At 38.3% G+C, this 24,355-nt stretch overlaps 1 non-coding gene across 1 annotated transcript; it reads right to left on the bottom strand.

Annotated features, from left to right (window-relative positions):
* Window positions 1-7,051: 7,051 nt before the first annotated feature.
* Window positions 7,052-7,155, bottom strand: LOC148553422 (small nucleolar RNA R71). The gene has a single exon (XR_015892864.1). It is a non-coding gene; the product is annotated as a small nucleolar RNA R71 (small nucleolar RNA).
* Window positions 7,156-24,355: the final 17,200 nt, after the last annotated feature.

The following is a 24,355-nucleotide window of genomic DNA, read 5'->3' as shown; positions in this document are numbered from 1 at the left end:
AATTTATACGCTTTTTGGCATTGTTTTTAGTATGTTTTTAGTAGGATCTAGTTACTTTTAGGGATGTTTTTATTAGTTTTTATGTTAAATTCACATTTCTGGACTTTACTATGAGTTTGTGTGTTTTTCTGTGATTTCAGGTATTTTCTGGCTGAAATTGAGGGACTTGAGCAAAAATTAGATTCAGAGGTTGAAGAAGGACTGCTGATGCTGTTGGATTCTGACCTCCCTGCACTCAAAGTGGATTTTCTGGAGCTACAGAAGTCCAAATGGCGGGCTCTCAACGGCGTTGGAAAGTAGACATGCAGGGCTTTCCAGCAATATATAATAGTCCATACTTTGCCCGAATTTAGAGGACGCAAAAGGGCGTTGAACGCCAGTTCTACGCTGCAGTCTGGAGTTAAACGCCAGAAACACGTCACGAAGCAGAGTTGAACGCCAAAAACACGTTACAACTTGGCGTTCAACTCCAAAAGAAGCCTCTGCACGTGTAAACTTCAAGATCAGCCCAAGCACACACCAAGTGGTCCCCGGAAGTGGATTTATGCATCAATTACTTACTTCTGTAAACCCTAGTAGCTAGTTTAGTATAAATAGGACTTTTTACTATTGTATTTACATCTTCGGATTATCTTTGATTAGTTTTATGCTATCTTAGACTTTTGTGAGGGCTGGCCATTCGGCCATGCCTAAACTTTATCACTTATGTATTTTCAACGGTAGAGTTTCTACACACCATAGATTAAGGTGTAGAGCTCTGCTGTTCCTCATGAATTAATACAAAGTACTACTATTTTTCTATTCAATTCAACTTATTCCACTTCTAAGATATCCATTCGCACTTCAACATGAATGTGATGATCGTGACAGTCATCATCATTCCCTATGAACACGTGCTTGACAATCACTTCCGTTCTACCTTAGATTGAATGAGTATCTCTTGGATTCCTTAATCAGAATCTTCGTGGTATAAGTTAGAACCCATGGATGGCCATTCCTGAGATCCAGAAAGTCTAAACCTTGTCTGGGGTATTTCGAGTTGGATCTGGGAAGGGATGGCTGTGACGAGCCTCAAACTCGCGAGTGCTGGGCGTAGTGACAGACGCAAAAGGATCAATGGATCCTATTCCAATATGATCGAGAACCGACAGATGATTAGCCATGCAGTGACAGTACATTGGACCATTTTCACTGAGAGGACAGGATGTAGCCATTGACAACGGTGATGCCTAACATACAGCTTGCCATGGAAAGGAGTAGGATTGGTTGGATGAAGACAGTAGGAAAGCAGAGGTTTAGAGGAACGAAAGCATCTCTATATGCTTATCTGAAATTCTCACCAATGAATTACATAAGTATCTCTATCCTATTTTCTATTTATTTATTATTATTATTCGAAAACTCCATAACCATTTGATATCCGCCTGACTGAGATTTACAAGATGACCATAGCTTGCTTCATAACAACAATCTCCGTGGGATCGACCCTTACTCACGTAAGGTTTTATTACTTGGACGACCCAGTGCACTTGCTGGTTAGTTGTATCGAGGTTGTGACAAATTATGAATTAAGATTAGAGCACCAAGTTTTTGGAGCCATTTTCAGGGATCACAATTTCGTGCACCAAGTTTTTGGCGCCGTTGCCGGGGATTGTTCGAGTTTGGACAACTGACGATTCATCTTGTTGCTCAAATTAGGTAATTTTCTTTTTGTTTTATTTTTAAAAAAAAAAATTTTCAAAAATCTTTCAAAAAATTTTTCCTTATTTTTTCGAAAATTATTTCAGAATTTTTAAGAATGAATTCTAGAGTTTCATGAAGCATGTAGAAGCTTGGCTGGCTGTAGAGCCATGTCTAAATTCATTTGGACTGAGGCTTCCAAGTCATCATTACAAGAGCAAGCTAGTTGTTGCTAATCAAATTTGTTATTGCATGACTGATTTATATCCTAAAGCTAGCTGGCTATTAAGCCATGTCTAACCCTTGGATTGGAGCTTTAGGCTAACATTGAAAGATTCCAGGAATTCTTATTAAAAATTTTTGAATTTCTTATTTTCTTTTTCCTATATGTTTTTCAAAAAAAATATACAAAAATCCAAAAAAATCATCATAAAATCATAAAAACCAAAAATATTTTGTGTTTCTTGTTTGAGTCTTGAGTCAATTTTTAAGTTTGGTGTCAATTGCATTTTTTCTAAAAATTTTATGCATTTTTCGAAAATTCATGCATTCATAGTGTTCTTCATGATCTTCAAGTTGTTCTTGGTAAGTCTTCTTGTTTGATCTTGATGTTTTCTTATTTTGTGTCTTTTGTTGTTTTTCATGTGCATCTTTGCATTCATAGTGTCTAAGCATTAAAGATTTCTAAGTTTGGTGTCTTGCATGTTTTTCTTTCATCAAAAATTTTTCAAAAATATGTTCTTGGTGTTCATCTTGATCTTCGAAGTTTTCTTGGTGTTCATCTTGACATTCATAGTGTTCTTGCATGCATTCATTGTTTGATCTAAAATTCTCATGCATTAAGTCTTTCTCATGTTTTTATCTTTCTTCATTAAAATTTAAAAAATCAAAAAAATATCTTTCCCTTTTTCACTCATAAATTTTCGAAAATTTGAGTTGACTTTTCAAAACTCTTTCAAAATCTTTTTCAAAAATCATATCTTTTTCATTTTTCTTATTTATTTTTGAAAATTTTAAAAATATTTTTCAAAAATCTTTTTCTTAATTTTATATCATATTTTCGAAAATATCATCAACAATTAATGTTTTGATTCAAAAATTTCAAGTTCGTTACTTACTTGTTAAGAAAGATTCTAACTTTAAGTTCTAGAATCATATCTTGTGATTTCTTGTGAATCAAGTCATTAATTGTGATTTTAAAAATCAAATCTTTTTCAAAACTAATTTCAATCATATCTTTTCAAAAATATCTTTTTATCTTATCTTTTTCAAAATCATATCTTTTTAATCATATCTTTTCATATCATATTGATGAGCGGATAATTTATACGCTTTTTGGCATTGTTTTTAGTATGTTTTTAGTAGAATTTAGTTACATTTAGGGATGTTTTCATTAGTTTTTATGTTAAATTCACATTTCTAGACTTTACTATGAGTTTGTGTGTTTTTCTGTGATTTCAGGTATTTTCTGGCTGAAATTGAGGGACTTGAGTAAAAATCAGATTCAGAGGTTGAAGAAGGACTGCTGATGTTGTTGGATTCTGACCTCCCTGCACTCAAAGTCGATTTTCTGGAGCTACAAAACTCAAAATGGCACGCTTCCAATTGCGTTGGAAAGTAGACATCCAGGGATTACCAGCAATATATAATAGTCCATACTTTGGCCGAGTTTATATGACGTAAAAGGGCGTTGAACGCCAGTTCTACGCTGCTGTCTGGAGTTAAATGCCAGAAACACGTCACAAGCCAAAGTTGAACGCCAGAAATACGTTACAAACTGGCGTTCAACTCCAAGATTGACCTCTACACGTGTAACATTCAAGCTCAGCCCAAGCACACACCAAGTGGGCCCCGAAAGTGGATTTATGCATCAATTACTTACTTCTGTAAACCCTAGTAACTAGTTTATTATAAATAGGACTTTTTACTATTGTATTAGACATCTTTGATCAGTTTTATGCTATCTTAGACTTTCATGGGGGCTGGCCATTCGGCCACGCCTGGAGCATTATCACTTATGTATTTTCATACGGTAGAGTTTCTGCACTCCATAGATTAAGGTGTGGAGCTCTGCTGTTCCTCAAAGATTAATGCAAAGTACTACTATTTTTCTATTCAATTCAACTTATTCCGCTTCTAAGATATTCATTCGCACTTCAACCTGAATGTGATGAACGTGACAATCATCATCATTCCCCCACGAACGCGTGCCTGACAACCACTTCCGTTCCACCTTAGATTGAATGAGTATCTCTTGGATCTCTTGATCAGAATCTTCGTGGTATAAGCTAGATTGATGGCGGCATTCATGAGAGTCCGGAAAGTCTAAACCTTGTCTGTGGTATTCTGAGTAGGACTCTTGGATTGAATGACTATGATGAACTTCAAACTCGCGAGTGCTGGGCGTAGTGACGGACGCAAAAGGAGGGTGAATCCTATTCCAGTATGATCGAGAACCTCAGATGATTAGCCGTGCTGTGACAGAGCATTTGGACCATTTTCACAAGAGGATGGGATGCAACCATTGACAAGGGTGATGCCTCCAGACGATTAGCCATGCAGTGACAGCGCATTGAACCATTTTCCAGAGAGGATAAAAAGTAGCCATTGACAACGGTGATGTCCTTACATAAAGCCAGCCATGGAAAGGAGTAAGATTGATTGGATGAAGACAGCAGGAAAGCAGAGGTTCAGAGGAAAGAATGCATCTCTATATGCTTATCTGAAATTCTAACCAATAAATTACATAAGTATTTCTATCCTTATTTTCTATTTATTATTTATGTTCGAAAACTCCATAACTATTTTATATCCGCCTGACTGAGATTTATAAGGTGACCATAGCTTGCTTCATACCAACAATCTCCGTGGGATCGACCCTTACTCACGTAAGGTTTATTACTTTGACGACCCAGTGCACTTGCTGGTTAGTTGTATCGAAGTTGTGAATGAAAAATGATTTATTAAGACGTGCGTACAGAGTTTCTGGCGCCATTGCCTGAGATCATAATTTCGTGCACCAAGTTTTTGGCGCCGTTGCCGGGATTGTTCGAGTTTGAACAACTGACGGTTCATCTTGTTGCTCAGATTAGGTAATTTTCAAAAATTTCTTATCTGTTTTCGAAAAAAAAAGAAATAAATCTTTTCAAAAATATATTATGTTCCTCAGAATTTTTAAGAATGAATTCTAGTGTTTCATGAAGCATGTTGAAGCCTGACTGGCTGTAAAGCCATGTCTAATTCTTTTGGATAGGGGCTTCCAACCATCAGCATAGAGGCAAGTTAATAAGTAATGAGCAGTATATTCTGATGTTGCATGCTAAAGCTTGACTGGCTATTAAGCCATGTCTAACCCTCAGATTGGAGCTTTAGAATAAGAGTACAAGATTCCTGGAATTCATATTAAAAATTTTGGAATCCTTATTTTTATTTTTCAAATAATTTTTGAAAAATCCAAAAAAAATAAAAAAATCATAAAAATAAAAAATATTTTGTGTTTCTTGTTTGAGTCTTGTGTCAATTTTTAAGTTTGGTGTCAATTGCATACTCATCTTGCATTTTTCGAAAATTGCATTCATGCATTGCATTCATCATGATCTTCAAGTTGTTCTTGATAAACCTTCTTGATTGATCTTCATATTTTAGTGTTTTGTGTTGTATGGTGTTTTTCATATGCATTCTTGAAATCTTAGTGTCTAAGCATTAAAGATTTCTAAGTTTGGTGTCTTGCATGTTTTCTTTGCATTAAAAATTTTTCAAAAATATGTTCTTGATGTTCATCATGATCTTCAAAGTGTTCTTGGTGTTCATCTGGACATTCATATCATTCTTGCATGCATTCTTTGCTTTGATCCATAACTTTCATGCATTGCATCATTTTTCATGTTTTTTCTCTCTCATCATTAAAATTTCAAAAATCAAAAAAATATCTTCCCCTTTTTCTCTCTCAAAATTTCGAAAATTAGATTTGACTTTTTCAAAAAATTTTAAAATCTAGTTGTTTTTATGAGTCAAATCAAATTTTCAATTTAAAAATCTTATCTTTTTCAAAAATCAAATCTTTTTCATTTTTCTTAATTAATTTCAAAAATTATAAAAATATTTTTCAAAAATCTTTTTTCTTAATCTTATATCATAATTTTCGAAAATAACATCATCAATTAATGTTTTGATTCAAAAATTTCAAGTTTGTTATTTGCTTGTTAAGAAAGATTCAAACTTTCAGTTCTAGAATCATATCTTGTGCTTTCTTGTGAATCAAGTCATTAATTGTGATTCTAAAATTCAAATCTGTTTCAAAAACTAATTTCAATCATATCTTTTCAAAAATATCTTCTTATCTTATCTTTTTAAAAAATTTGATTTTAAAATATCTTTTCTAACTTCTTATCTTCTTATCTTTTCAAAATTGATTTTCAAATTTGTTTCAACTAACTAACTAACTTTTTGTTTGTTTCTTATCTTTTTCAAAACTACCTAACTAACTCCCTCTCTCTCTAATTTTCGAAAATATCTTCCCTCTTTTTCAAAATTTCTTTTTCATTAACTAATTATTTTAATTTTTGATTTTAATTCTCGAAAATTACTAACCTTTTTCAAAAACTATTTTCGAAAATCACTAACTCTTTTTCAAAAATTATTTTCGAAAATTCTCTCTCTCTCTTATCTCCTTCTATTTATTTATTCATCTACTAACACTTCATCTCACCCATATTCGAACCCCCTCTTTCATCTGTGTTCGAATTTTTTCTTCTTCTTTTCTTCTACTCATACAGGGACCTCTATACTGTGGTAAAAAGGACCCCTATTATTATTATTTTTCTGTCCCTCTTTTTCATATGAGCAAGAGCAAAGACAAGAACATTCTTGTTGAAGCAGATCCAGAACCTGAAAGGACTCTGAAGAGGAAACTAAGAGAAGCTAAATTACAACAATCCAGCAAGTACCTTTCAGAAATTTTCGAACAGGAAGAGGAGATGGCAGCCGAAAATAATAATAATGCAAGGAGGATTCTTGGTGACTTTACTGCACCTAATTCCAATTTACATGGAAGAAACATCTCCATTCCTACCATTGGAGCAAACAATTTTGAGCTGAAACCTCAATTAGTTTCTCTGATACAGCAGAACTGCAAGTTTCATGGACTTCCATCTGAAGATCCTTTTCAGTTCTTAACTGAATTCTTGCAGATCTGTGATACTGTTAAGACTAATGGAGTAGATCCTGAAGTCTACAGGCTCATACTTTTCCCTTTTGCTGTGAGAGACAAAGCTAGAATATGGTTGGACTCTCAACCCAAAGATAGCCTGAACTCCTGGGATAAGCTGGTCAAGGCTTTCTTAGCCAAGTTCTTTCCTCCTCAAAGCTGAGTAAGCTTAGAGTGGATGTTCAAACCTTCAGACAGAAAGAAGGTGAATCCCTCTATGAAGCTTGGGAGAGATACAAAGAACTGACCAAAAAGTGTCCTTCTGACATTCTTTCAGAATGGACCATCCTGGATATATTCTATGATGGTCTATCTGAATTGGCTAAAATGTCATTGCATACTTCTGCAGGTGGATCCATTCACCTAAAGAAAATACCTGCAGAAGCTCAAGAACTCATTGATATGGTTGCTAATAACCAGTTCATGTACACTTCTGAGAGGAATCCTGTGAGTAATGGGACGCCTATGAAGAAGGGAGTTCTTGAAATTGATACTCTGAATGCCATACTGGCTCAGAATAAAATTTTGACTCAGCAAGTCAATATAATTTCTCAGAGTCTGAATGGAATGCAAGTTGCATCCAACAGTACTCAAGAGGCATCTTCTGAAGAAGAAGCTAATGATCCTGAAAACCCTGCAATAACAGAGGTGAATTACATAGGTGAACCTTATGGAAACACCTATAACCCCTCATGGAGAAATCACCCAAATCTCTCATGGAAGGATCAACAAAAGCCTCAACAAGGCTTTAATAATGGTGGAAGAAACATGTTTAACAATAATAAAGCTTTTCCATCATCCACTCAGCAATAGACAAAGAACTCTGAACAAAATACCTCTAATTTAGCAAACTTAGTCTCTGATCTATCTAAGGCCACTTTGAGTTTCATGAATGAAACAAGGTCCTCCATTAGAAATTTGGAAGCACAAGTAGGCCAGCTGAGTAAAAGGATCACTGAAATCCCTCCTAGTACTCTCCCAAGCAATACAGAAGAAAATCCAAAAGGAGAGTGCAAGGCCATAGATATAACCATCATGGCCGAATCCAAGGAAGAAGGGGAGGACGTGAATCCCAAGGAGGAAGACCTCCTGGGACATCCAGTGATCAATAAGGAGTTTCCCTCTAAGGAACCAAAGGAATCTGATACTCATCTAGAGAACATAGAGATTCCATTGAACCTCCTTATGCCATTCATGAGCTCTGATGAGTATTCCTCTTCTGAAGAGAATGAGGATGTTACTGAAGAGCGAGCTGCCAAGTACCTTGGTGCAATCATGAAGCTGAATGCCAAATTATTTGGTATTGAGACTTGGGAAGATGAACCTCCCTTGTTCACCAATGAACTAAGTGATCTGGATCAACTGACATTGCCTCAGAAGAAACAGGATCCTGGAAAGTTCGTAATATCTTGTACCATAGGCAACATGATCTTTGAGAAGGCTCTGTGTGACCTTGGTTCAGGGATAAACCTCATGCCCCTCTCTGTAATAGAGAAACTGGGAATCTTTGGGGTGCAAGCTACTAAAATCTCATTAGAGATGGCAGACAATTCAAGAAAACAAGCTTATGGACAAGTAGAGGACGTGTTAGTAAAGGTTGAAGGCCTTTACATCCCTGCTGATTTCATAATCCTTGATACTGGGAAGGATGAGGATGAATCCATCATCCTTGGAAGACCTTTCCTAGCCACAGCAAGAGATGTGATTGATGTTGACAGAGGTGAATTAGTCCTTCAATTGAATGAGGACTCCCTTGTGTTTACAACTCAAGGTTACCCTTCTGTAAACATAGAAAAGTGGCACAGTAAGCTTCTCTCAAAACAGAGTCAACCAAAACCCCCACAGTCAAACTCTAAGTTTGGTGTTGGGAGGCCACAACCAAACTCTAAGTTTGGTGTTAAACTCCCATATCCAAACTCTAAGTTTGGTGTTGGAAAGTCTCAACAATGCTCTAAACATCTGAGAGGCTCCATGAGAGCCCACTGTCAAGCTATTGACATTAAAGAAGTTGCTGGGAGGCAACCCAATTTTTATTTATCTAATTTTATTTTTCTTGTTCTTTCATGTTTTATTAGGTTCGTGATCATGTGGAGTCACAAAATAAATATAAAAATTGAAAACAGAATCAAAAATAGCAGAAGAAAAATTACACCCTGGAGGAAGACCTTACTGGCATTTAAACGCCAATAAGAAGCATCTGGCTGGCGTTCAACGCCAGAACAGAGCATGGTTCTGGTGCTGAACGCCCAAAATGGGCAGCATCTGGGCATTTGAACGCCAGAATTGCACCCTGGAGAAGAGCTGGCGCTGAACGCCCAGAACAAGCATGGTTCTGGCGTTCAACGCCAGAATTGGGCAACAAATGGGCATTCAACGCCCAGAACAAGCACCAATCTGGCGCTGAACGACCAGAGTTGTGTGCAAGGGCATTTTGCATGCCTAATTTGGTGCAAGTTTGTAAATCCTTGAACACCTCAGGATTTGTGGACCCCACAGGATCCCCACCTACCTCCACTCACTTCTTCTCACCCCTCTTTCACACAATCCCATTAACACTCTTCCCCAAAAATCTTCACCAATCACCTCAATCTCTCTTCCCTATAACCACTTCACCACTCACATCCATCCACTCTTCCCCATAAACCTACCTCATATACCCCACCTACCTTCAAAATTCAAAATCAATTTTCCACCCAAAACCCACCCTTATGGCCGAACCTTACCCCCCTCCCTTCCCTATATAAAGCCCTCCATTCTTCTTCATTTTCACACAACACAACCCTCTCTTCCCCTTCTTGGCCGAATACACCCCTCCCCCTCTCCTCCATATTTTCTTCTTCTTCTTCTTCATCTATTCTTTCTTCTCTTGCTCGACGGCGAGCAATATTCTAAGTTTGGTGTGGTAAAAGCATAAGCTTTTTGTTTTTCCATTACCATTGATGGCACCCAAGACCGGAGAATCCTCTAAAAAAGGGAAAGGGAAGACAAAAGCTTCCACCTCCGAGTCATGGGAGATGGAAAGATTCATCTCCAAAGCTCTTCAAGACCACTTCTATGATGTTTTGGCCAAGAAGAAGGTGATCCCCGAGGTCCCTTTCAAGCTCAAGAAGAATGAGTATCCAGAGATCCGACATGAAATCCAAAGAAGAGGTTGGGAAGTTCTAACAAACCCCATCCAACAAGTCGGCATCCTAATGGTTCAAGAGTTCTATGCTAATGCATGGATCACTAGGAACCATGATCAAAGTAAGAACCCAAACCCAAAGAATTATATTACAATGGTTCGGGGGAAATACTTAGATTTTAGTCCGGAAAATGTGAGGTTGGCGTTTAACTTGCCTATGATGCAAGGAGATGCACGCCCCTACACTAGAAGGGTCAACTTTAATCAAAGGTTGGACCAAGTCCTCATGGACATATGTGTGGAAGGAGCTCAATGGAAGATTGACTCCAAAGGCAAGCCGGTTCAATTAAGAAGACTGGACCTCAAGCCTGTGGCTAGAGGATGGTTGGAGTTCATCCAACGCTCCATCATCCCCACTAGCAACCGATCTGAAGTTACTGTGGATCGGGCCATCATGATTCATAGCATCATGATTAGAGAGGAAGTAGAAGTTCATGAAGTCATCTCCCTTGAATTCTACAAAATAGCCGAAAAGCCCTCTCCTGGGGTAAGGCTAGCTTTTCCTCATCTTATTTGCCATCTATGTTACTCAGCTGGAGCTTTCATAGAAGGAGACATTCCCATTGAGGAAGAGAAGCCCATCACAAAGAAAAGGATGGAGCAAGCAAGAGAGCCCATTCATGGATCTCAAGAGACGCATGAAGCTCAACACCATGAGATCCCGGAGATGCCTCAAATGTATTTTCCTCCACAAAACTATTGGGAGCAAATCAACACCTCCCTAGGAGAATTAAGTTCCAACATGGGACAATTTAGGGTGGAACATCAAGAGCACTCCATCATCCTTCATGAAATAAGAGAAGATCAAAAAGCAATGAGGGAGGAGCAACAAAGACAAGGAAGAGACATAGAAGAGCTCAAGGACATCATTGGTTCCTCAAGAAGGAAACGCCACCATCACTAAGGTGGACTCATTCCTTGTTCTTATTTTCTGTTTTTAGTTTTCTTAATGATAACTGCTTATCCATGTTTGTGTCTTATTACATGATCATTAGTAGTTAGTAACTATGTCTTAAAGTTATGAATGTCCTGTGAACCCATCACCTCTCTTAAATGAAAACTGTTTTAATTCAAAAGAACAAGAAGTACATGAGTTTCGAATTTATCCTTGAACTTAGTTTAATTATATTGATGTGGTGATAATACTTTTTGTTTTCTGAATGAATGCTTGAACAGTGCATATGTCTTTTGAAGTTGTTGTTTAAGAATGTTAAATATGTTGGCTCTTGAAAGAATGATGATAAGGAGACATGTTATTTGATAATCTGAAAAATCATAAAAATGATTCTTGAAGCAAGAAAAAGTAGCAAAGAACAAAGCTTGCAGAAAAAAATAGCGAAAAAATAGAAAAAAAAAAAAAGAAAAAGCAAGCAGAAAAAGACAAAAGCTCTTAAAACCAAGAGGCAAGAGCAAAAAGCCAATAACCCTTAAAACCAAAAGGCAAGGGTAAATAAAAAGGATCCCAAGGCTTTGAGCATCAGTGGATAGGAGGGCCTAAAGGAATAAAATCCTGGCCTAAGCGGCTAAACCAAGCTGTCCCTAACCATGTGCTTGTGGCGTGAAGGTGTCAAGTGAAAACTTGAGACTGAGCGGTTAAAGTCAAGGTCCAAAGAAAAACAAGAGTGTGCTTAAGAACTCTGGACACCTCTAATTGGGGAATTTAGCAAAGCTGAGTCACAATCTGAAAATGTTCACCCAATTATGTGTCTGTGGCATTTATGTATCCGGTGGTAATACTGGAAAACAAAGTGCTTAGGGCCACGGCCAAGACTCATAAAATAGCTGTGTTCAAGAATCATCATACTGAACTAGGAGAATCAATAACACTATCTGAACTCTGAGTTCCTATAGAAGCCAATCATTCTGAACTTCAATGGATAAAGTGAGATGCCAAAACTATTCAAGAGGCAAAAAGCTACAAGTCCCGCTCATTTAATTGGAACTATGTTTCATTGATAGTTTGGAATTTATAGTATATTCTCTTCTTTTTATCCTATTTTATTTTCAGTTGATTAGGGACAAGCAACAATTTAAGTTTGGTGTTGTGATGAGCGGATAATTTATACGCTTTTTGGCATTGTTTTTAGTATGTTTTTAGTAGAATTTAGTTACTTTTAGGGATGTTTTCATTAGTTTCTATGTTAAATTTACATTTCTGGACTTTACTATGAGTTTGTGTGTATTTCTGTGATTTCAGGTATTTTCTGGCTGAAATTGAGGGACTTGAGCAAAAATCAGTTTCAGAGGTTGAAGAAGGACTGCTGATGCTGTTGGATTCTGACCTCCCTGCACTCAAAGTCGATCTTCTGGAGCTACAGAACTCCAAATGGCGCGCTTCCAATTGCGTTGGAAAGTAGACATCTAGGGCTTTCCAGAAATATATAATAGTCCATACTTTGGCCGAGTTTATATGACGTAAAAGGGCATTGAACGCAAGTTCTACGCTGCTGTCTGGAGTTAAACGCCAGAAACACGTCACAAGCCAGAGTTAAACGCCAGAAATACGTTACAAACTGGCGTTCAACTCCAAGATTGACCTCTAAACGTGTAACATTCAAGCTCAACCCAAGCACACACCAAGTAGGCCCCGGAAGTGGATTTATGTATCAATTACTTACTTCTGTAAACCCTAGTAACTAGTTTATTATAAATAGGACTTTTTACTATTGTATTAGACATCTTTGATCAGTTTTATGCTATCTTAGACTGTCATGGGGGCTGGCCATTCGGCCATGCCTGGACCATTATCACTTATGTATTTTCATACGGTAGAGTTTTTGCACTCCATAGATTAAGGTGTGGAGCTCTTCTGTTCCTCAAAGATTAATGCAAAGTACTACTGTTTTTCTATTCAATTCAACTTATTCCGCTTCTAAGATAATCATTCGCACTTCAACCTGAATGTGATGAACGTGACAATCATCATCATTCCCCCACGAACGCGTGCCTGACAACCACTTCCATTCCACCTTAGATTGAATGAGTATCTCTTGGATCTCTTAATCAGAATCTTCGTGGTATAAGCTAGATTGATGGCGGCATTCATGAGAGTCCGAAAAGTCTAAACCTTGTCTGTGGTATTCCGAGTAGGACTCTGGGATTGAATGACTGTGACGAACTTCAAACTCGCGAGTGCTGGGCGTAGTGACAGACGCAAAAGGAGGGTGAATCCTATTCCAGTATGATTGAGAACCTCAGATGATTAGCCGTGCCGTGACAGAGCATTTGGACCATTTTCACAAGAGGATGGGATGCAGCCATTGACAAGGGTGATGCCTCCAGACGATTAGCCATGCAGTGACAGCACATCGGACCATTTTCCAAAGAGGATAAAAAGTAGCCATTGACAACGGTGATGTCCTTACATAAAGCCAGCCATGGAAAGGAGTAAGACTGATTGGATGAAGACAGCAGGAAGGCAGAGGTTCAGAGGAACGAATGCATCTCTATACGCTTATCTAAAATTGTAACCAATGAATTACATAAGCATTTCTATCCTTATTTTCTATTTATTATTTATGTTCGAAAACTCCATAACTATTTTATATCCGCCTGACTGAGATTTACAAGGTGACCATAGCTTGCTTCATACCAACAATCTCCGTGGGATCGACCCTTACTCACGTAAGGTTTATTACTTGGACGTCCCAGTGCACTTGCTGGTTAGTTGTATCGAAGTTGTGAATCAAAAACGATTTATTAAGACGTGCGTACAGAGTTTCTGGCGCCGTTGCCTGAGATCACAATTTCGTGCACCACATATCTTTTTCAAATATCTTTTCTAACTTCTTATTTTCTTATTTTTTAAAAATTGATTTTCAAAATTTGTTTCAACTAACTAATTAACTTTTTGTTTGTTTCTTATCTCTTTCAAAACTACCTAACTAACTATCCCTCTCTAATTTTCGAAAATACCTCCCTCTTTTTCAAAAATTCTTTTTAATTAATTAATTGTTTTAAATTTTAATTTTAAATTTTTTCCCTTTTTTTTTTCGAAAATCATCAACACCTTTTCAAAAATTATTTTTGAAAATTCTCTTCTCTCTCATCCTCTTCTATTTATTTAATTACTTACTAACACTTCTCTACATCTCATATCTCTGCTCTCCTCACCCTTGTGTTTGGATTCTCTTCTCTTCTCTTTACTTACATTACATTCTTTTCTTCTTCTACTCACACAAAAGAATCTCTATACTGTGACATAGAGGATTCCATATTTTCTTTGTTATTCCCTTCTTTGTCATATGAGCAGGAGCAAGGACAAGAACATTCTTGTTGAAGCAAATCCTGAACCTGAAAGGACTCTGAAAAGGAAACTAAGAGAAGTTAAAATACAACAATCCAGAGACAACCTTACAGGAATTTTCGAACAGGGTGAGGAGATGGCAGCCAAAAACAATAATAATGCAAGGAGGTTGCTTGGTGACTTCACTGCACCTAATTCCAATTTACATGGAAGAAGCATCTCCATCCCTACTATTGGAGCAAACAATTTTGAGCTTAAACCTCAATTAGTTTCTCTGATACAACAAAACTGCAAGTTTTATGGACTTCCATCTGAAGATCCCTTTCAGTTCTTAACTGAATTCTTGCACATCTGTGATACTGTTAAGACTAATGGAGTATATCCTGAAGTCTACAGGCTCATGCTTTTCCCTTTTGCTGTAAGAGATAGAGCTAGAATATGGTTGGATTCTCAACCTAAAGATAGCCTGAACTCTTGGGATAAGTTGGTCACGGCTTTCTTAGCCAAGTTCTTTCCTCCTCAAAAGCTGAGTAAGCTTAGAGTGGATGTTCAAACCTTCAGACAAAAAGAAGGTGAATTCCTCTTCGAAGCTTGGGAGAGATATAAGCAACTAACCAAAAAGTGTCCTTCTGACATGCTTTCAGAATGGACCATCCTGGATATATTCTATGATAGTCTGTCTGAATTAGCTAAGATGTCATTGGATACTTCTGCAGGTGGATCCATTCACCTAAAGAAAATGCCTGTAGAAGCTCAAGAACATATTGACATGGTTGCAAACAACCAGTTTATGTACACTTCTGAGAGGAATCCTGTGAGTAATGGGATGCCTCAGAAGAAGGGAGTTCTCAAAATTGATACTCTGAATGCCATATTGGCTCAGAATAAAATATTGACTCAGCAAGTCAATATGATTTCTCAGAGTCTGAATGGAATGCAAGCTGCATCTAACAGTACTCAAGAGGCATCTTCTGAAGAAGAGGCTTATGATCCTGAGAACCCTGCAATAGCAGAGGTAAATTACATGGGTGAACCCTATGGGAACACCTATAACCCCTCATGGAGAAATCACCCAAATTTCTCATGGAGGGATCAACAAAAGCCTCAACAAGGCTTTAATAATAGTGGAAGAAACAGGTTTAACAATAGTAAACCTTTTCCATCATCCACTCAGCAACAGACAGAGAATTCTGAGCAGAATCCATCTAGCTTAGCAAATTTAGTCTCTGATCTATCTAAGGCCACTCTGAGTTTCATGAATGAAACAAGGTCATGCATTAGAAATTTGGAGGCACAAGTGGGCCAGCTGAGTAAAAAGATCACTGAAACCCCTCCTAGTACTCTCCCAAGCAATACAGAAGAAAATCCAAAAGGAGAGTGCAAGGCCATTGATATAACCATCATGGCCGAATCCAAGGAGGAAGGGGAGGACGTGAATCCCAAGGAGGAAGACCTCCTGGGACGTCCAGTGATCAACAAGGAGTTTTCCTTTGAGGAACCAGAAGAATCTGAGGCTCATTTAGAGACCATAGAGATTCCATTGAACCTTCTCATGCCCTTCATGAGCTCTGATGAGTATTCTTCTTCTGAAGAGAATGAGGATGTTACTGAAGAGCAAGCTATCAAGTTCCTTGGTGCAATCATGAAGCTGAATGCCAATTTAATTGGTAATGAGACTTGGGGAGATGAACCCCCCTTGTTCACTTATGAATTAAATGCATTGGATCAACTGAGATTGCCTCAGAAGAAGCAGGATCCTGGAAAGTTCCTAATACCTTGCACCATAGGCACCATGACCTTTGAGAAGGCTCTATGTGACCTTGGGTCAGGGATAAACCTCATGCCACTCTCTGTAATGGAGAAACTTGGAATCTTTGAGGTACAAGCTACTCGAATCTCATTAGAGATGGCAGACAATTCAAGAAAATAGGCTTATGGTCAAGTAGAGGACGTGATAGTAAAGGTTGAAGGCCTTTACATCCCTGTTGATTTCGTAATCCTGGATACTGGGAAGGATGAGGATGAATCCATCATTCTTGGAAGACCCTTCCTAGCCACAGCAAGAGCTGTGATTGATATAGACAGAGGAGAATTGATCCTTCAACTGAATGAGGACAACCTTGTATTTAAAACTCAAGAATCTCCTTCTGTAACAATGGAGAGGAAGCATAAAAAGCTTCTCTCAGTACAGAGTCAACTAAAGCCCCCACAGTCAAACTCTAAGTTTGGTGTTGGGAGGCCTCAACCAAACTCTAAATTTGGTGTTGAACCCCCATATCCAAACTCTAAGTTTGGTGTTGGGAGTCTATAAAATTGACCTGATCACCTGTGTAGCTCCATGAGAGCCCACTGTCAAGCTATTGACATTAAAGAAGCACTTGTTAGGAGGCAACCCAATTTTTATTTATTTAATTTTATTTTATTTTTATTGTTCTTTCATGTTTTATTAGGTTTATGATCATGTGGAGTCACAAAATAAATCAAAAAATTAAAAACAGAATCAAAAACAGCAGAAGAAAAATCACACCCTGGAGGAAAGACTTACTGGCGTTTAAACGCCAGTAAGGAGCATCTGGCTGTTGTTCAACGCCAGAACAGAGCATGGAGCTGGCGCTGAACGCCAGAAACAAGCATGGAGCTGTCGTTCAACGCCAGAAATATGCTGCATATGGGCGTTGAACGCCCAGAACAAGCATCACTTCGGTGTTTAAACGCCAGAAATGCATGCAAAGGCATTTTACATGCCTAATTGGTGTAGGGATGTAAATCCTTGACACCTCAGGATCTGTGGACCCTACAGTATCCCCACATACCTCCACTCACCTTCCCTCCTCATAATCCTATATCTCTCTTCCCGATCACCCCTTCACCACTCACATCCATTTCTTCTTCTTCTATTCTTTCTTCTTTTGCTCGAGGGCGAGCAACATTCTAAGTTTGGTGTGGTAAAAGCATAGTTCTTTTTTGTTTTTCCATAACCATTGATGGCACCTAAGGATAGAGAAACCTCTAGAAAGAGGAAAGGGAAGACAAAAGCTTCCATCAAGGGTCTATAGCTCAGTGGTAGAATATTTGACTGCAAATCAAGAGATCCCTGAGATACCTCAGGGGATACATTTTCCTCCACATAATTATTGAGAGCAACTAAGGATAGGAGCACCAAGAGCACTCCATCATCCTCCATGAAATTAGAGAAGATCAAAGAGCAATGAGGGAGGAGCAACAAAGACAAGGAAGAGACATAGAAGAGCTCAAGGACATCATTAGTTCCTCAAGAAGGAAACGCCACCATCACTAAGGTGGACTCATTCCTTGTTCTTAAATTTTCTGTTTTTCGTTTTCTTATGTTAAATGTTTATCTATGTTTGTGTCTTTATTACATGATCATTAGTGTCTAAGTGTCTATGCCTTAAAGTAGTGAATATGAATCCATCACCTCTCTTAAATGAAAATTTTTTTAAAAAAACAAAAGAACAAGAAGTACATGGTTTCGAATTCATCCTTGAAACTAGTTTAATTATTTTGATGTGGTGACAATACTTTTTGTTTTCTGAATGAATGCTTGAACAGTGCATATGTCTTTTGAAGTTGTTGTTTAAGAATGTTAAATATGTTGGCTCTTGAAAGAATGATGGAAAGGAGAAATGTTATTTGATAATCTGAAAAATCATAAAGATGATTCTTGAAGCAAGAAAAAGCAGTGAATACAAAAAGCTTGCAGAAAAAAAAATGGCAAAAAAAAATAGAAAAAGAAAAAGCAAGCAGAAAAACCCAAAAGCTCTTAAAACCAAAAGGCAAGAGCAAAAAGCCAATAACCCTTAAAACCAAAAGGCAAGGGTAAATAAAAAGGATCCCAAGGCTTTGAGCATCAGTGGATAGGAGGGTCAAAAGGAATAAAATCCTGGCCTAAGCGGCTAAACCAAGCTGTCCCTAACCATGTGCTTGTGGCGTGAAGGTGTCAAGTGAAAACTTGAGACTGAGCGGTTAAAGTCAAGGTCCAAAGCAAAAGAAGAGTGTGCTTAAGAACCCTGGACACCTCTAATTGGGGACTTTAGCAAAGCTGAGTCACAATCTGAAAAGGTTCACCCAATTATGTGTCTGTGGCATTTATGTATCCGGTTGTAATACTGGAAAACAAAGTGCTTAGGGCCACGGCCAAGACTCATAAAGTAGCTGTGTTCAAGAATCAACATACTGAACTAAGAGAATCAATAACACTATCTGATCTCTGAGTTCTTATAGATGCCAATCATTCTGAACCTCAATGGATAAAGTGAGATGCCAAAACTATTCAAGTGGCAAAAAAGCTACAAGTCCCGCTCATCTGATTGGAGCTATGTTTCATTGATATTTTGGAATTTATAGTATATTCTCTTCTTTTTATCCTATTTGATTTTTAGTTGCTTGGGTACAAGCAACAATTTAAGTTTGGTGTTGTGATGAGCGGATAATTTATACGCTTTTTGGCATTGTTTTTAGTATGTTTTTAGTTGGATCTAGTTACTTTTAGGGATGTTTTTTATTAGTTTTTATGTTAAATTCACATTTCTGGACTTTACTATGAGTTTGTGTATTTTTCTGTGATTTCAGGTATTTTCTGGCTGAAATTGAGGGACTTGAGCAAAAATCAGATTCAGAGGTTGAAGAAGGACTGCTGATGCTGTTGGATTCTGACCTCCCTGCACTCAAAGTGGATTTTCTGGAGCTACAGAGCTCCAAATGGTGCGCTTTCAACGGCATTGGAAAGTAGACAACCATGGTGTGTAGAAACTCTACCGTTGAAAAATACATAAGTGAAAGGTTCAGGCATGGCCGAATGGCCAGCCCCCATGATCTAAGAACTAAACGTCCTAAGATAGCTAATACAATAGTAAAAAGTCCTATTTATACTAAACTAGTTACTAGGATTTGTAAATGATGTAGAAATCCACTTCCGGGGTCCACTTGGTGTGTGCTTGGGCTGAGCTTGAAGTTTACACATGGAGAGGTCATTCTTGGAGTTTAACGCCAGTTTGTAACATGTTTCTGGTGTTGAACTCCACTTTGCAACTTGTTTCTGGCGTTTGACTCCATAATGCAGTATGGAACTGGCGTTGAACGCCAGTTTACATCGTCAATCCTTATTCAAAGTATGGACTATTATATATTGCTGGAAAGCCCTGGATGTCAACTTTACAACGCAATTAGAAGCGTTCCATTTGGAGTTCTGTAGCTCCAGAAAATCCACTTTGAGTGCAGGGAGGTCAGAATCCAACAACATCTGCAGTCCTTCTTCAACCTCTGAATCTGATTTTTGCTCAGGTCCCTCAATTTCAGCCAGAAAATACCTGAAATCATAGAAAAACACACAAACTCATAGTAAAGTCCAGAAATGTGATTTTTAATTAAAACTAATAAAAATATACTAAAACCTAACTAAATCATACTGAAAACTATGTAAAAACAATGCCAAAAAGCGTATAAATTATCCGCTCATCACAACACCAAACTTAAATTGTTGCTTGTCCCCAAGCAACTGAAAATCAAATAGGATAAAAAGAAGTGAATATACTATAAATTCCAAAATATCAATGAAACTTAGCTCCAATCAGATGAGCGGGACTTGTAGCTTTTTGCCTCTTGAATAGTTTTGGCATCTCACTTTATCCATTGAAGTTCAGAATGATTGGCATCTATAGGAACTCAGAGTTTAGATAGTGTTATTGATTCTCCTAGTTCAGTTTGTTGATTCTTGAACACAGCTACTTTATGAGTCTTGGCCGTGGCCCTAAGCACTTTGTTTTCCAGTATTACCACCGGATACATAAATGCCACAGACAAATAATTGGGTGAACCTTTTTAGATTGTGACCCAGCTTTGCTAAAGTCCCCAATTAGAGGTGTCCATGGTTCTTAAGCATACTCTTCTTTTGCTTTGGACCTTGACTTTAACCGCTTAGTCTCAAGTTTTCACTTGACACCTTCACGCTACAAGCACATGGTTAGGAACAGCTTAGTTTAGCCGCTTATGCCAGGATTTTATTCCTTTAGGCCCTCCTATACACTGATGCTCAAAGCCTTGGATCCTTTTTATTACCCTTGCCTTTTGGTTTTAAGGGCTATTGGCTTTTTGCTCTTGCCTTTTGGTTTTAAGAGCTTTTGGCTTTTTCTACTTGCTTTTTCTTTTTCTTTCTCTTTTTTTTCGCCATTTTTTTTTCTTTTTTTTTCTTCAAGCTTTTTGTATTCACTGCTTTTTCTTGCTTCAAGAATCATTTTTATGATTTTTCATATTATCAAATAACATGTCTCCTTTTTCCTTATTCTTCAAGAGCCAACATATTTAACATTCATAAACATCAACTTCGAAAGACATATGCACTGTTCAAGCATTCATTCAGAAAACAAAAAGCATTGTCACCACATCAAAATAATTAAACTAGTTTCAAGGATGAATTTGAAACCATGTACTTCTTGTTCTTTTGTTTTTAAAACATTTTTCATTTAAGAGAGGTGATGGATTTATATTCACTACTTTAAGGCATAGACACTTAGATACTAATGATCATGTAATAAGACACAAACATAAATAAACATTTAACATAAAAAATGAAAAACAGGAAAATAAATAAACAAGGAGATTAAGGGATGAGTCCACCTTAGTGAGGGTGGCGTCTTCCTCTTCTTGAAGAACCAATGGTGCTTTTGAGCTCCTCTATGTCTCTTCCTTGTCTCTCTTGCTCCTCCCTCATAGCTCTTTGATCTTCTCTAATTTCATGGAGGATGATGGAGTGCTCTTGATCTTCCACCCTTAATTGCTCCCAATAATTGTGTGGAGGAAAGTGTATACCCTGAGGTATCTCAGGGATCTCTTGATTTGCAGTCAAATGTTCTACCACTGAGCTATAGACCCTTGAGATGAATCTCTCCATCTCCTATGACCCGAAGGTGGAAGCTTTTGTCTTCCCTTTCCTCTTTCTAGAGGTTTTTCTGGCCTTAGGTGCCATCAATGGTTATGGAAAAACAAAAAAGCTATGCTTTTACCACACCAAACTTAGAATGTTGCTCGCCCTCGAGCAAAAGAAGAAAGAATAGTAGAAGAAGAAAAAGATATGGAGGAGATGGAGGGATGTGTGTATTCGGCTATATGGGTGGGCTTGGGTGGGAAAGAGATTTTGAATTTTAAAGGTAGGTGGGGTGTATGGATGTGAGTGGTGAATGGAAAATAGAATGGATGACTGTGAATGGAGAGAGAGAGAGGGTGATATAGGATTATGAGGAGGGAAGGTGAGTGGAGGTATGTGGGAATCCTGTGGGATCCACAGATCCTGAGGTGATCCTGTGGGATCCACAGATCCTGAGGTGTCAAGGATTTACATCCCTGCACCAATTAGGCATGTAAAATGCCTTTGCATGCATTTCTGATGTTTAGACGCCGAAGTGATGCTTGTTCTGGGCGTTCAACGCCCATATACAGCATATTTCCGGCATTGAACGCCAGCTTCATGCTTGTTTCTGGTGTTCAGCGCCAGCTCCATGCTCTGTTCTGGCGTTGAACGCCAGCCAGATGCTCCTTACTGGCGTTTAAACGCCAGTAAGCCCTTCCTCCAGGGTGTTCTGTTTTTAATGTTGTTTTTCATTCTGTTTTTGATTTTTCAGTAGTTTTTGTGACTCCACATGATCATCAACCTAATATAACATGAAAGAACAATAAAAATTAAAATAAAATTAGATAAATAAAAATTGGGTTGCCTCCCAACAAGCGCTTCTTTAATGTCAATAGCTTGACAGTGGGCTCTCATGGAGCCACACAAGTGATCAGGTCAATTTTATAGACTCCCAGCACCAAACTTAGAGTTTGGATATGGGTGTTCAACACCAAACTTAGAGTTTGGTTGAAGCCTCCTAACACCAAACTTAGAGTTTGATTGTGGGGGCTTTGTTTGACTCTGTACTGAGAGAAGCTTTTCGTGCTTCCTCTCCATGGGTGCAGAAGGATATCCTTGAGTTTTAAACAAAAGGTTATCCTCATTCAGTTGAAGGATCAATTCTCTTCTGTCCACATCAATCACAGCTCTTGCTGTGGCTAGGAAGGGTCTTCCAAGGATGATAGATTCATCCTCTTCCTTCCCAGTGTCCAGGATTATGAAATCAGCAGGGATGTAAAGGCCTTCAACCTTTACTAATACGTCCTCTACTAGGCCATAAACCTGTTTTATGGATTTGTCTGCCATCTCTAATGAGAATTTGGCAGCCTGTACCTCAAAGATTCCCAGTTTCTCCATTACAGAGAGTGGCATGAGGTTTATCCCTGACCCAAGGTCACATAGAGCCTTCTCAAAGGTCATGGTGCCTATGGTACAAGGTATTAAGAACTTTCCAGGATCCTGTCTCTTCTGAGGCAATGTCAGTTGATCCAGATCACTTAGTTCATTGGTGAGCAAGGGAGGTTCATCTTCCCAAGTCTCATTGCCAAATAATTTGGCACTCAGCTTCATGATTGCACCAAGGTACTTGGCAACTTGCTCTTCAGTAACATCTTCATTCTCTTCAGAAGAAGAATACTCATCAGAGCGCATGAAGGGCATAAGGAGGTTTAATGGAATCTCTATGGTCTCTTGATGAGCTTTAGAGTCCTTTGGTTCCTCAGAGGGAAACTCCTTGTTGATCACTGGACGTCCCAGGAGGTCTTCCTCACTGGGATTCACGTCCTCTTCCTCCCCTGTAGGTTCGGCCATGATGGTCAATTCAATGGCCTTGCACTCTCCTTTTGGATTTTCTTCTGTATTGTTTGGGAGAGTACTAGGAGGAGTTTTAGTGATCTTCTTACTCAGCTGGCCCACTTGTGCCTCTAAATTTCTAATGGAGGACTTTGTCTCATTCATGAAACTCTGAGTGGCCTTAGATAGATCAGAGACTAAATTTGCTAAGCTAGATGGATTCTGCTCAGAATTCTCTGTCTGTTGCTGAGTGGATGATGGAAAAGGTTTACTATTGTTAAACCTATTTCTTCCACCATTATTAAAGCCTTGTTGAGGCTTTTGTTGATCCTTCCATGAGAAATTTGTGTGATTTCTCCATGAGGTGTTATAGGTGTTTCCATAAGGTTCACCCATATAATTTACCTCTGCTATTGCAGGATTCTCAGGATCATAAGCTTCTTCTTCAGAAGATGCCTCTTGAGTACTGTTGGATGCAGCTTGCATTCCATTCAGACTCTGAGAAATCATATTGACTTGTTGAGTCAATAGTTTGTTCTGAGCCAATATGGCATTGAGAGAATCAATTTCAAGAACTCCCTTCCTTTGAGGCATCCCATTACTCACAAGATTCCTCTCAGAAGTGTACATCAACTGGTTATTAGCAACCATGTCAATCAGTTCTTGAGCTTCTGCAGGTGTTTTCTTTAGGTGAATGGATCCACCTGCAGAAGTATCCAATGACATCTTAGCTAATTCAGACAGACCATCATAGAATATATCCAGGATGATCCATTCTGAAAGCATGTCAGAAGGACACTTTTTGGTCAGTTGCTTATATCTCTCCCAAGCTTCATAGAGGGATTCACCTTCTTTCTTTCTGAAGGTTTGAACATCCACTCTAAGCTTACTAAGCTTTTTAGGAGGAAAGAACTTGCCTAAGAAAGTCGTGACCAGCTTATCCCAAGAGTTCAGGCTATCTTTTGATTGAGAATCCAACCATATTCTAGCTCTGTCTCTCACAGCAAACAGGAAAAGCATGAGCCTGTAGACCTCAGGATCAACCCCATTGGTCTTAACTGTATCACAGATATGCAAGAATTCAGTTAAGAACTGAAAAGGATCTTCAGATGAAAGTCCATGAAACTTGCAGTTCTACTACATCAGAGAAACTAATTGAGGTTTAAGCTCAAAATTGTTTGCTCCAATGGTAGGGATGGAGACGCTTCTTCCATGTAAATTGGAATTAGGTGCAGTAAAGTCACCAAGCATCCTCCTTGCATTATTATTATTTTTGGCTGCCATCTCCTCTTCCTGTTCGAAAATTCCTGTAAGGTTGTCTTTGGATTGTTGTATTTTAGCTTC

Source organism: Arachis ipaensis, chromosome B7, assembly GCF_059453495.1.
Source record: "Arachis ipaensis isolate K30076 ecotype BB chromosome B7, ASM5945349v1, whole genome shotgun sequence".
NCBI classification, from domain to species: domain Eukaryota; kingdom Viridiplantae; phylum Streptophyta; class Magnoliopsida; order Fabales; family Fabaceae; genus Arachis; species Arachis ipaensis.
This window is presented reverse-complemented; position numbering and strand designations above follow the sequence as displayed.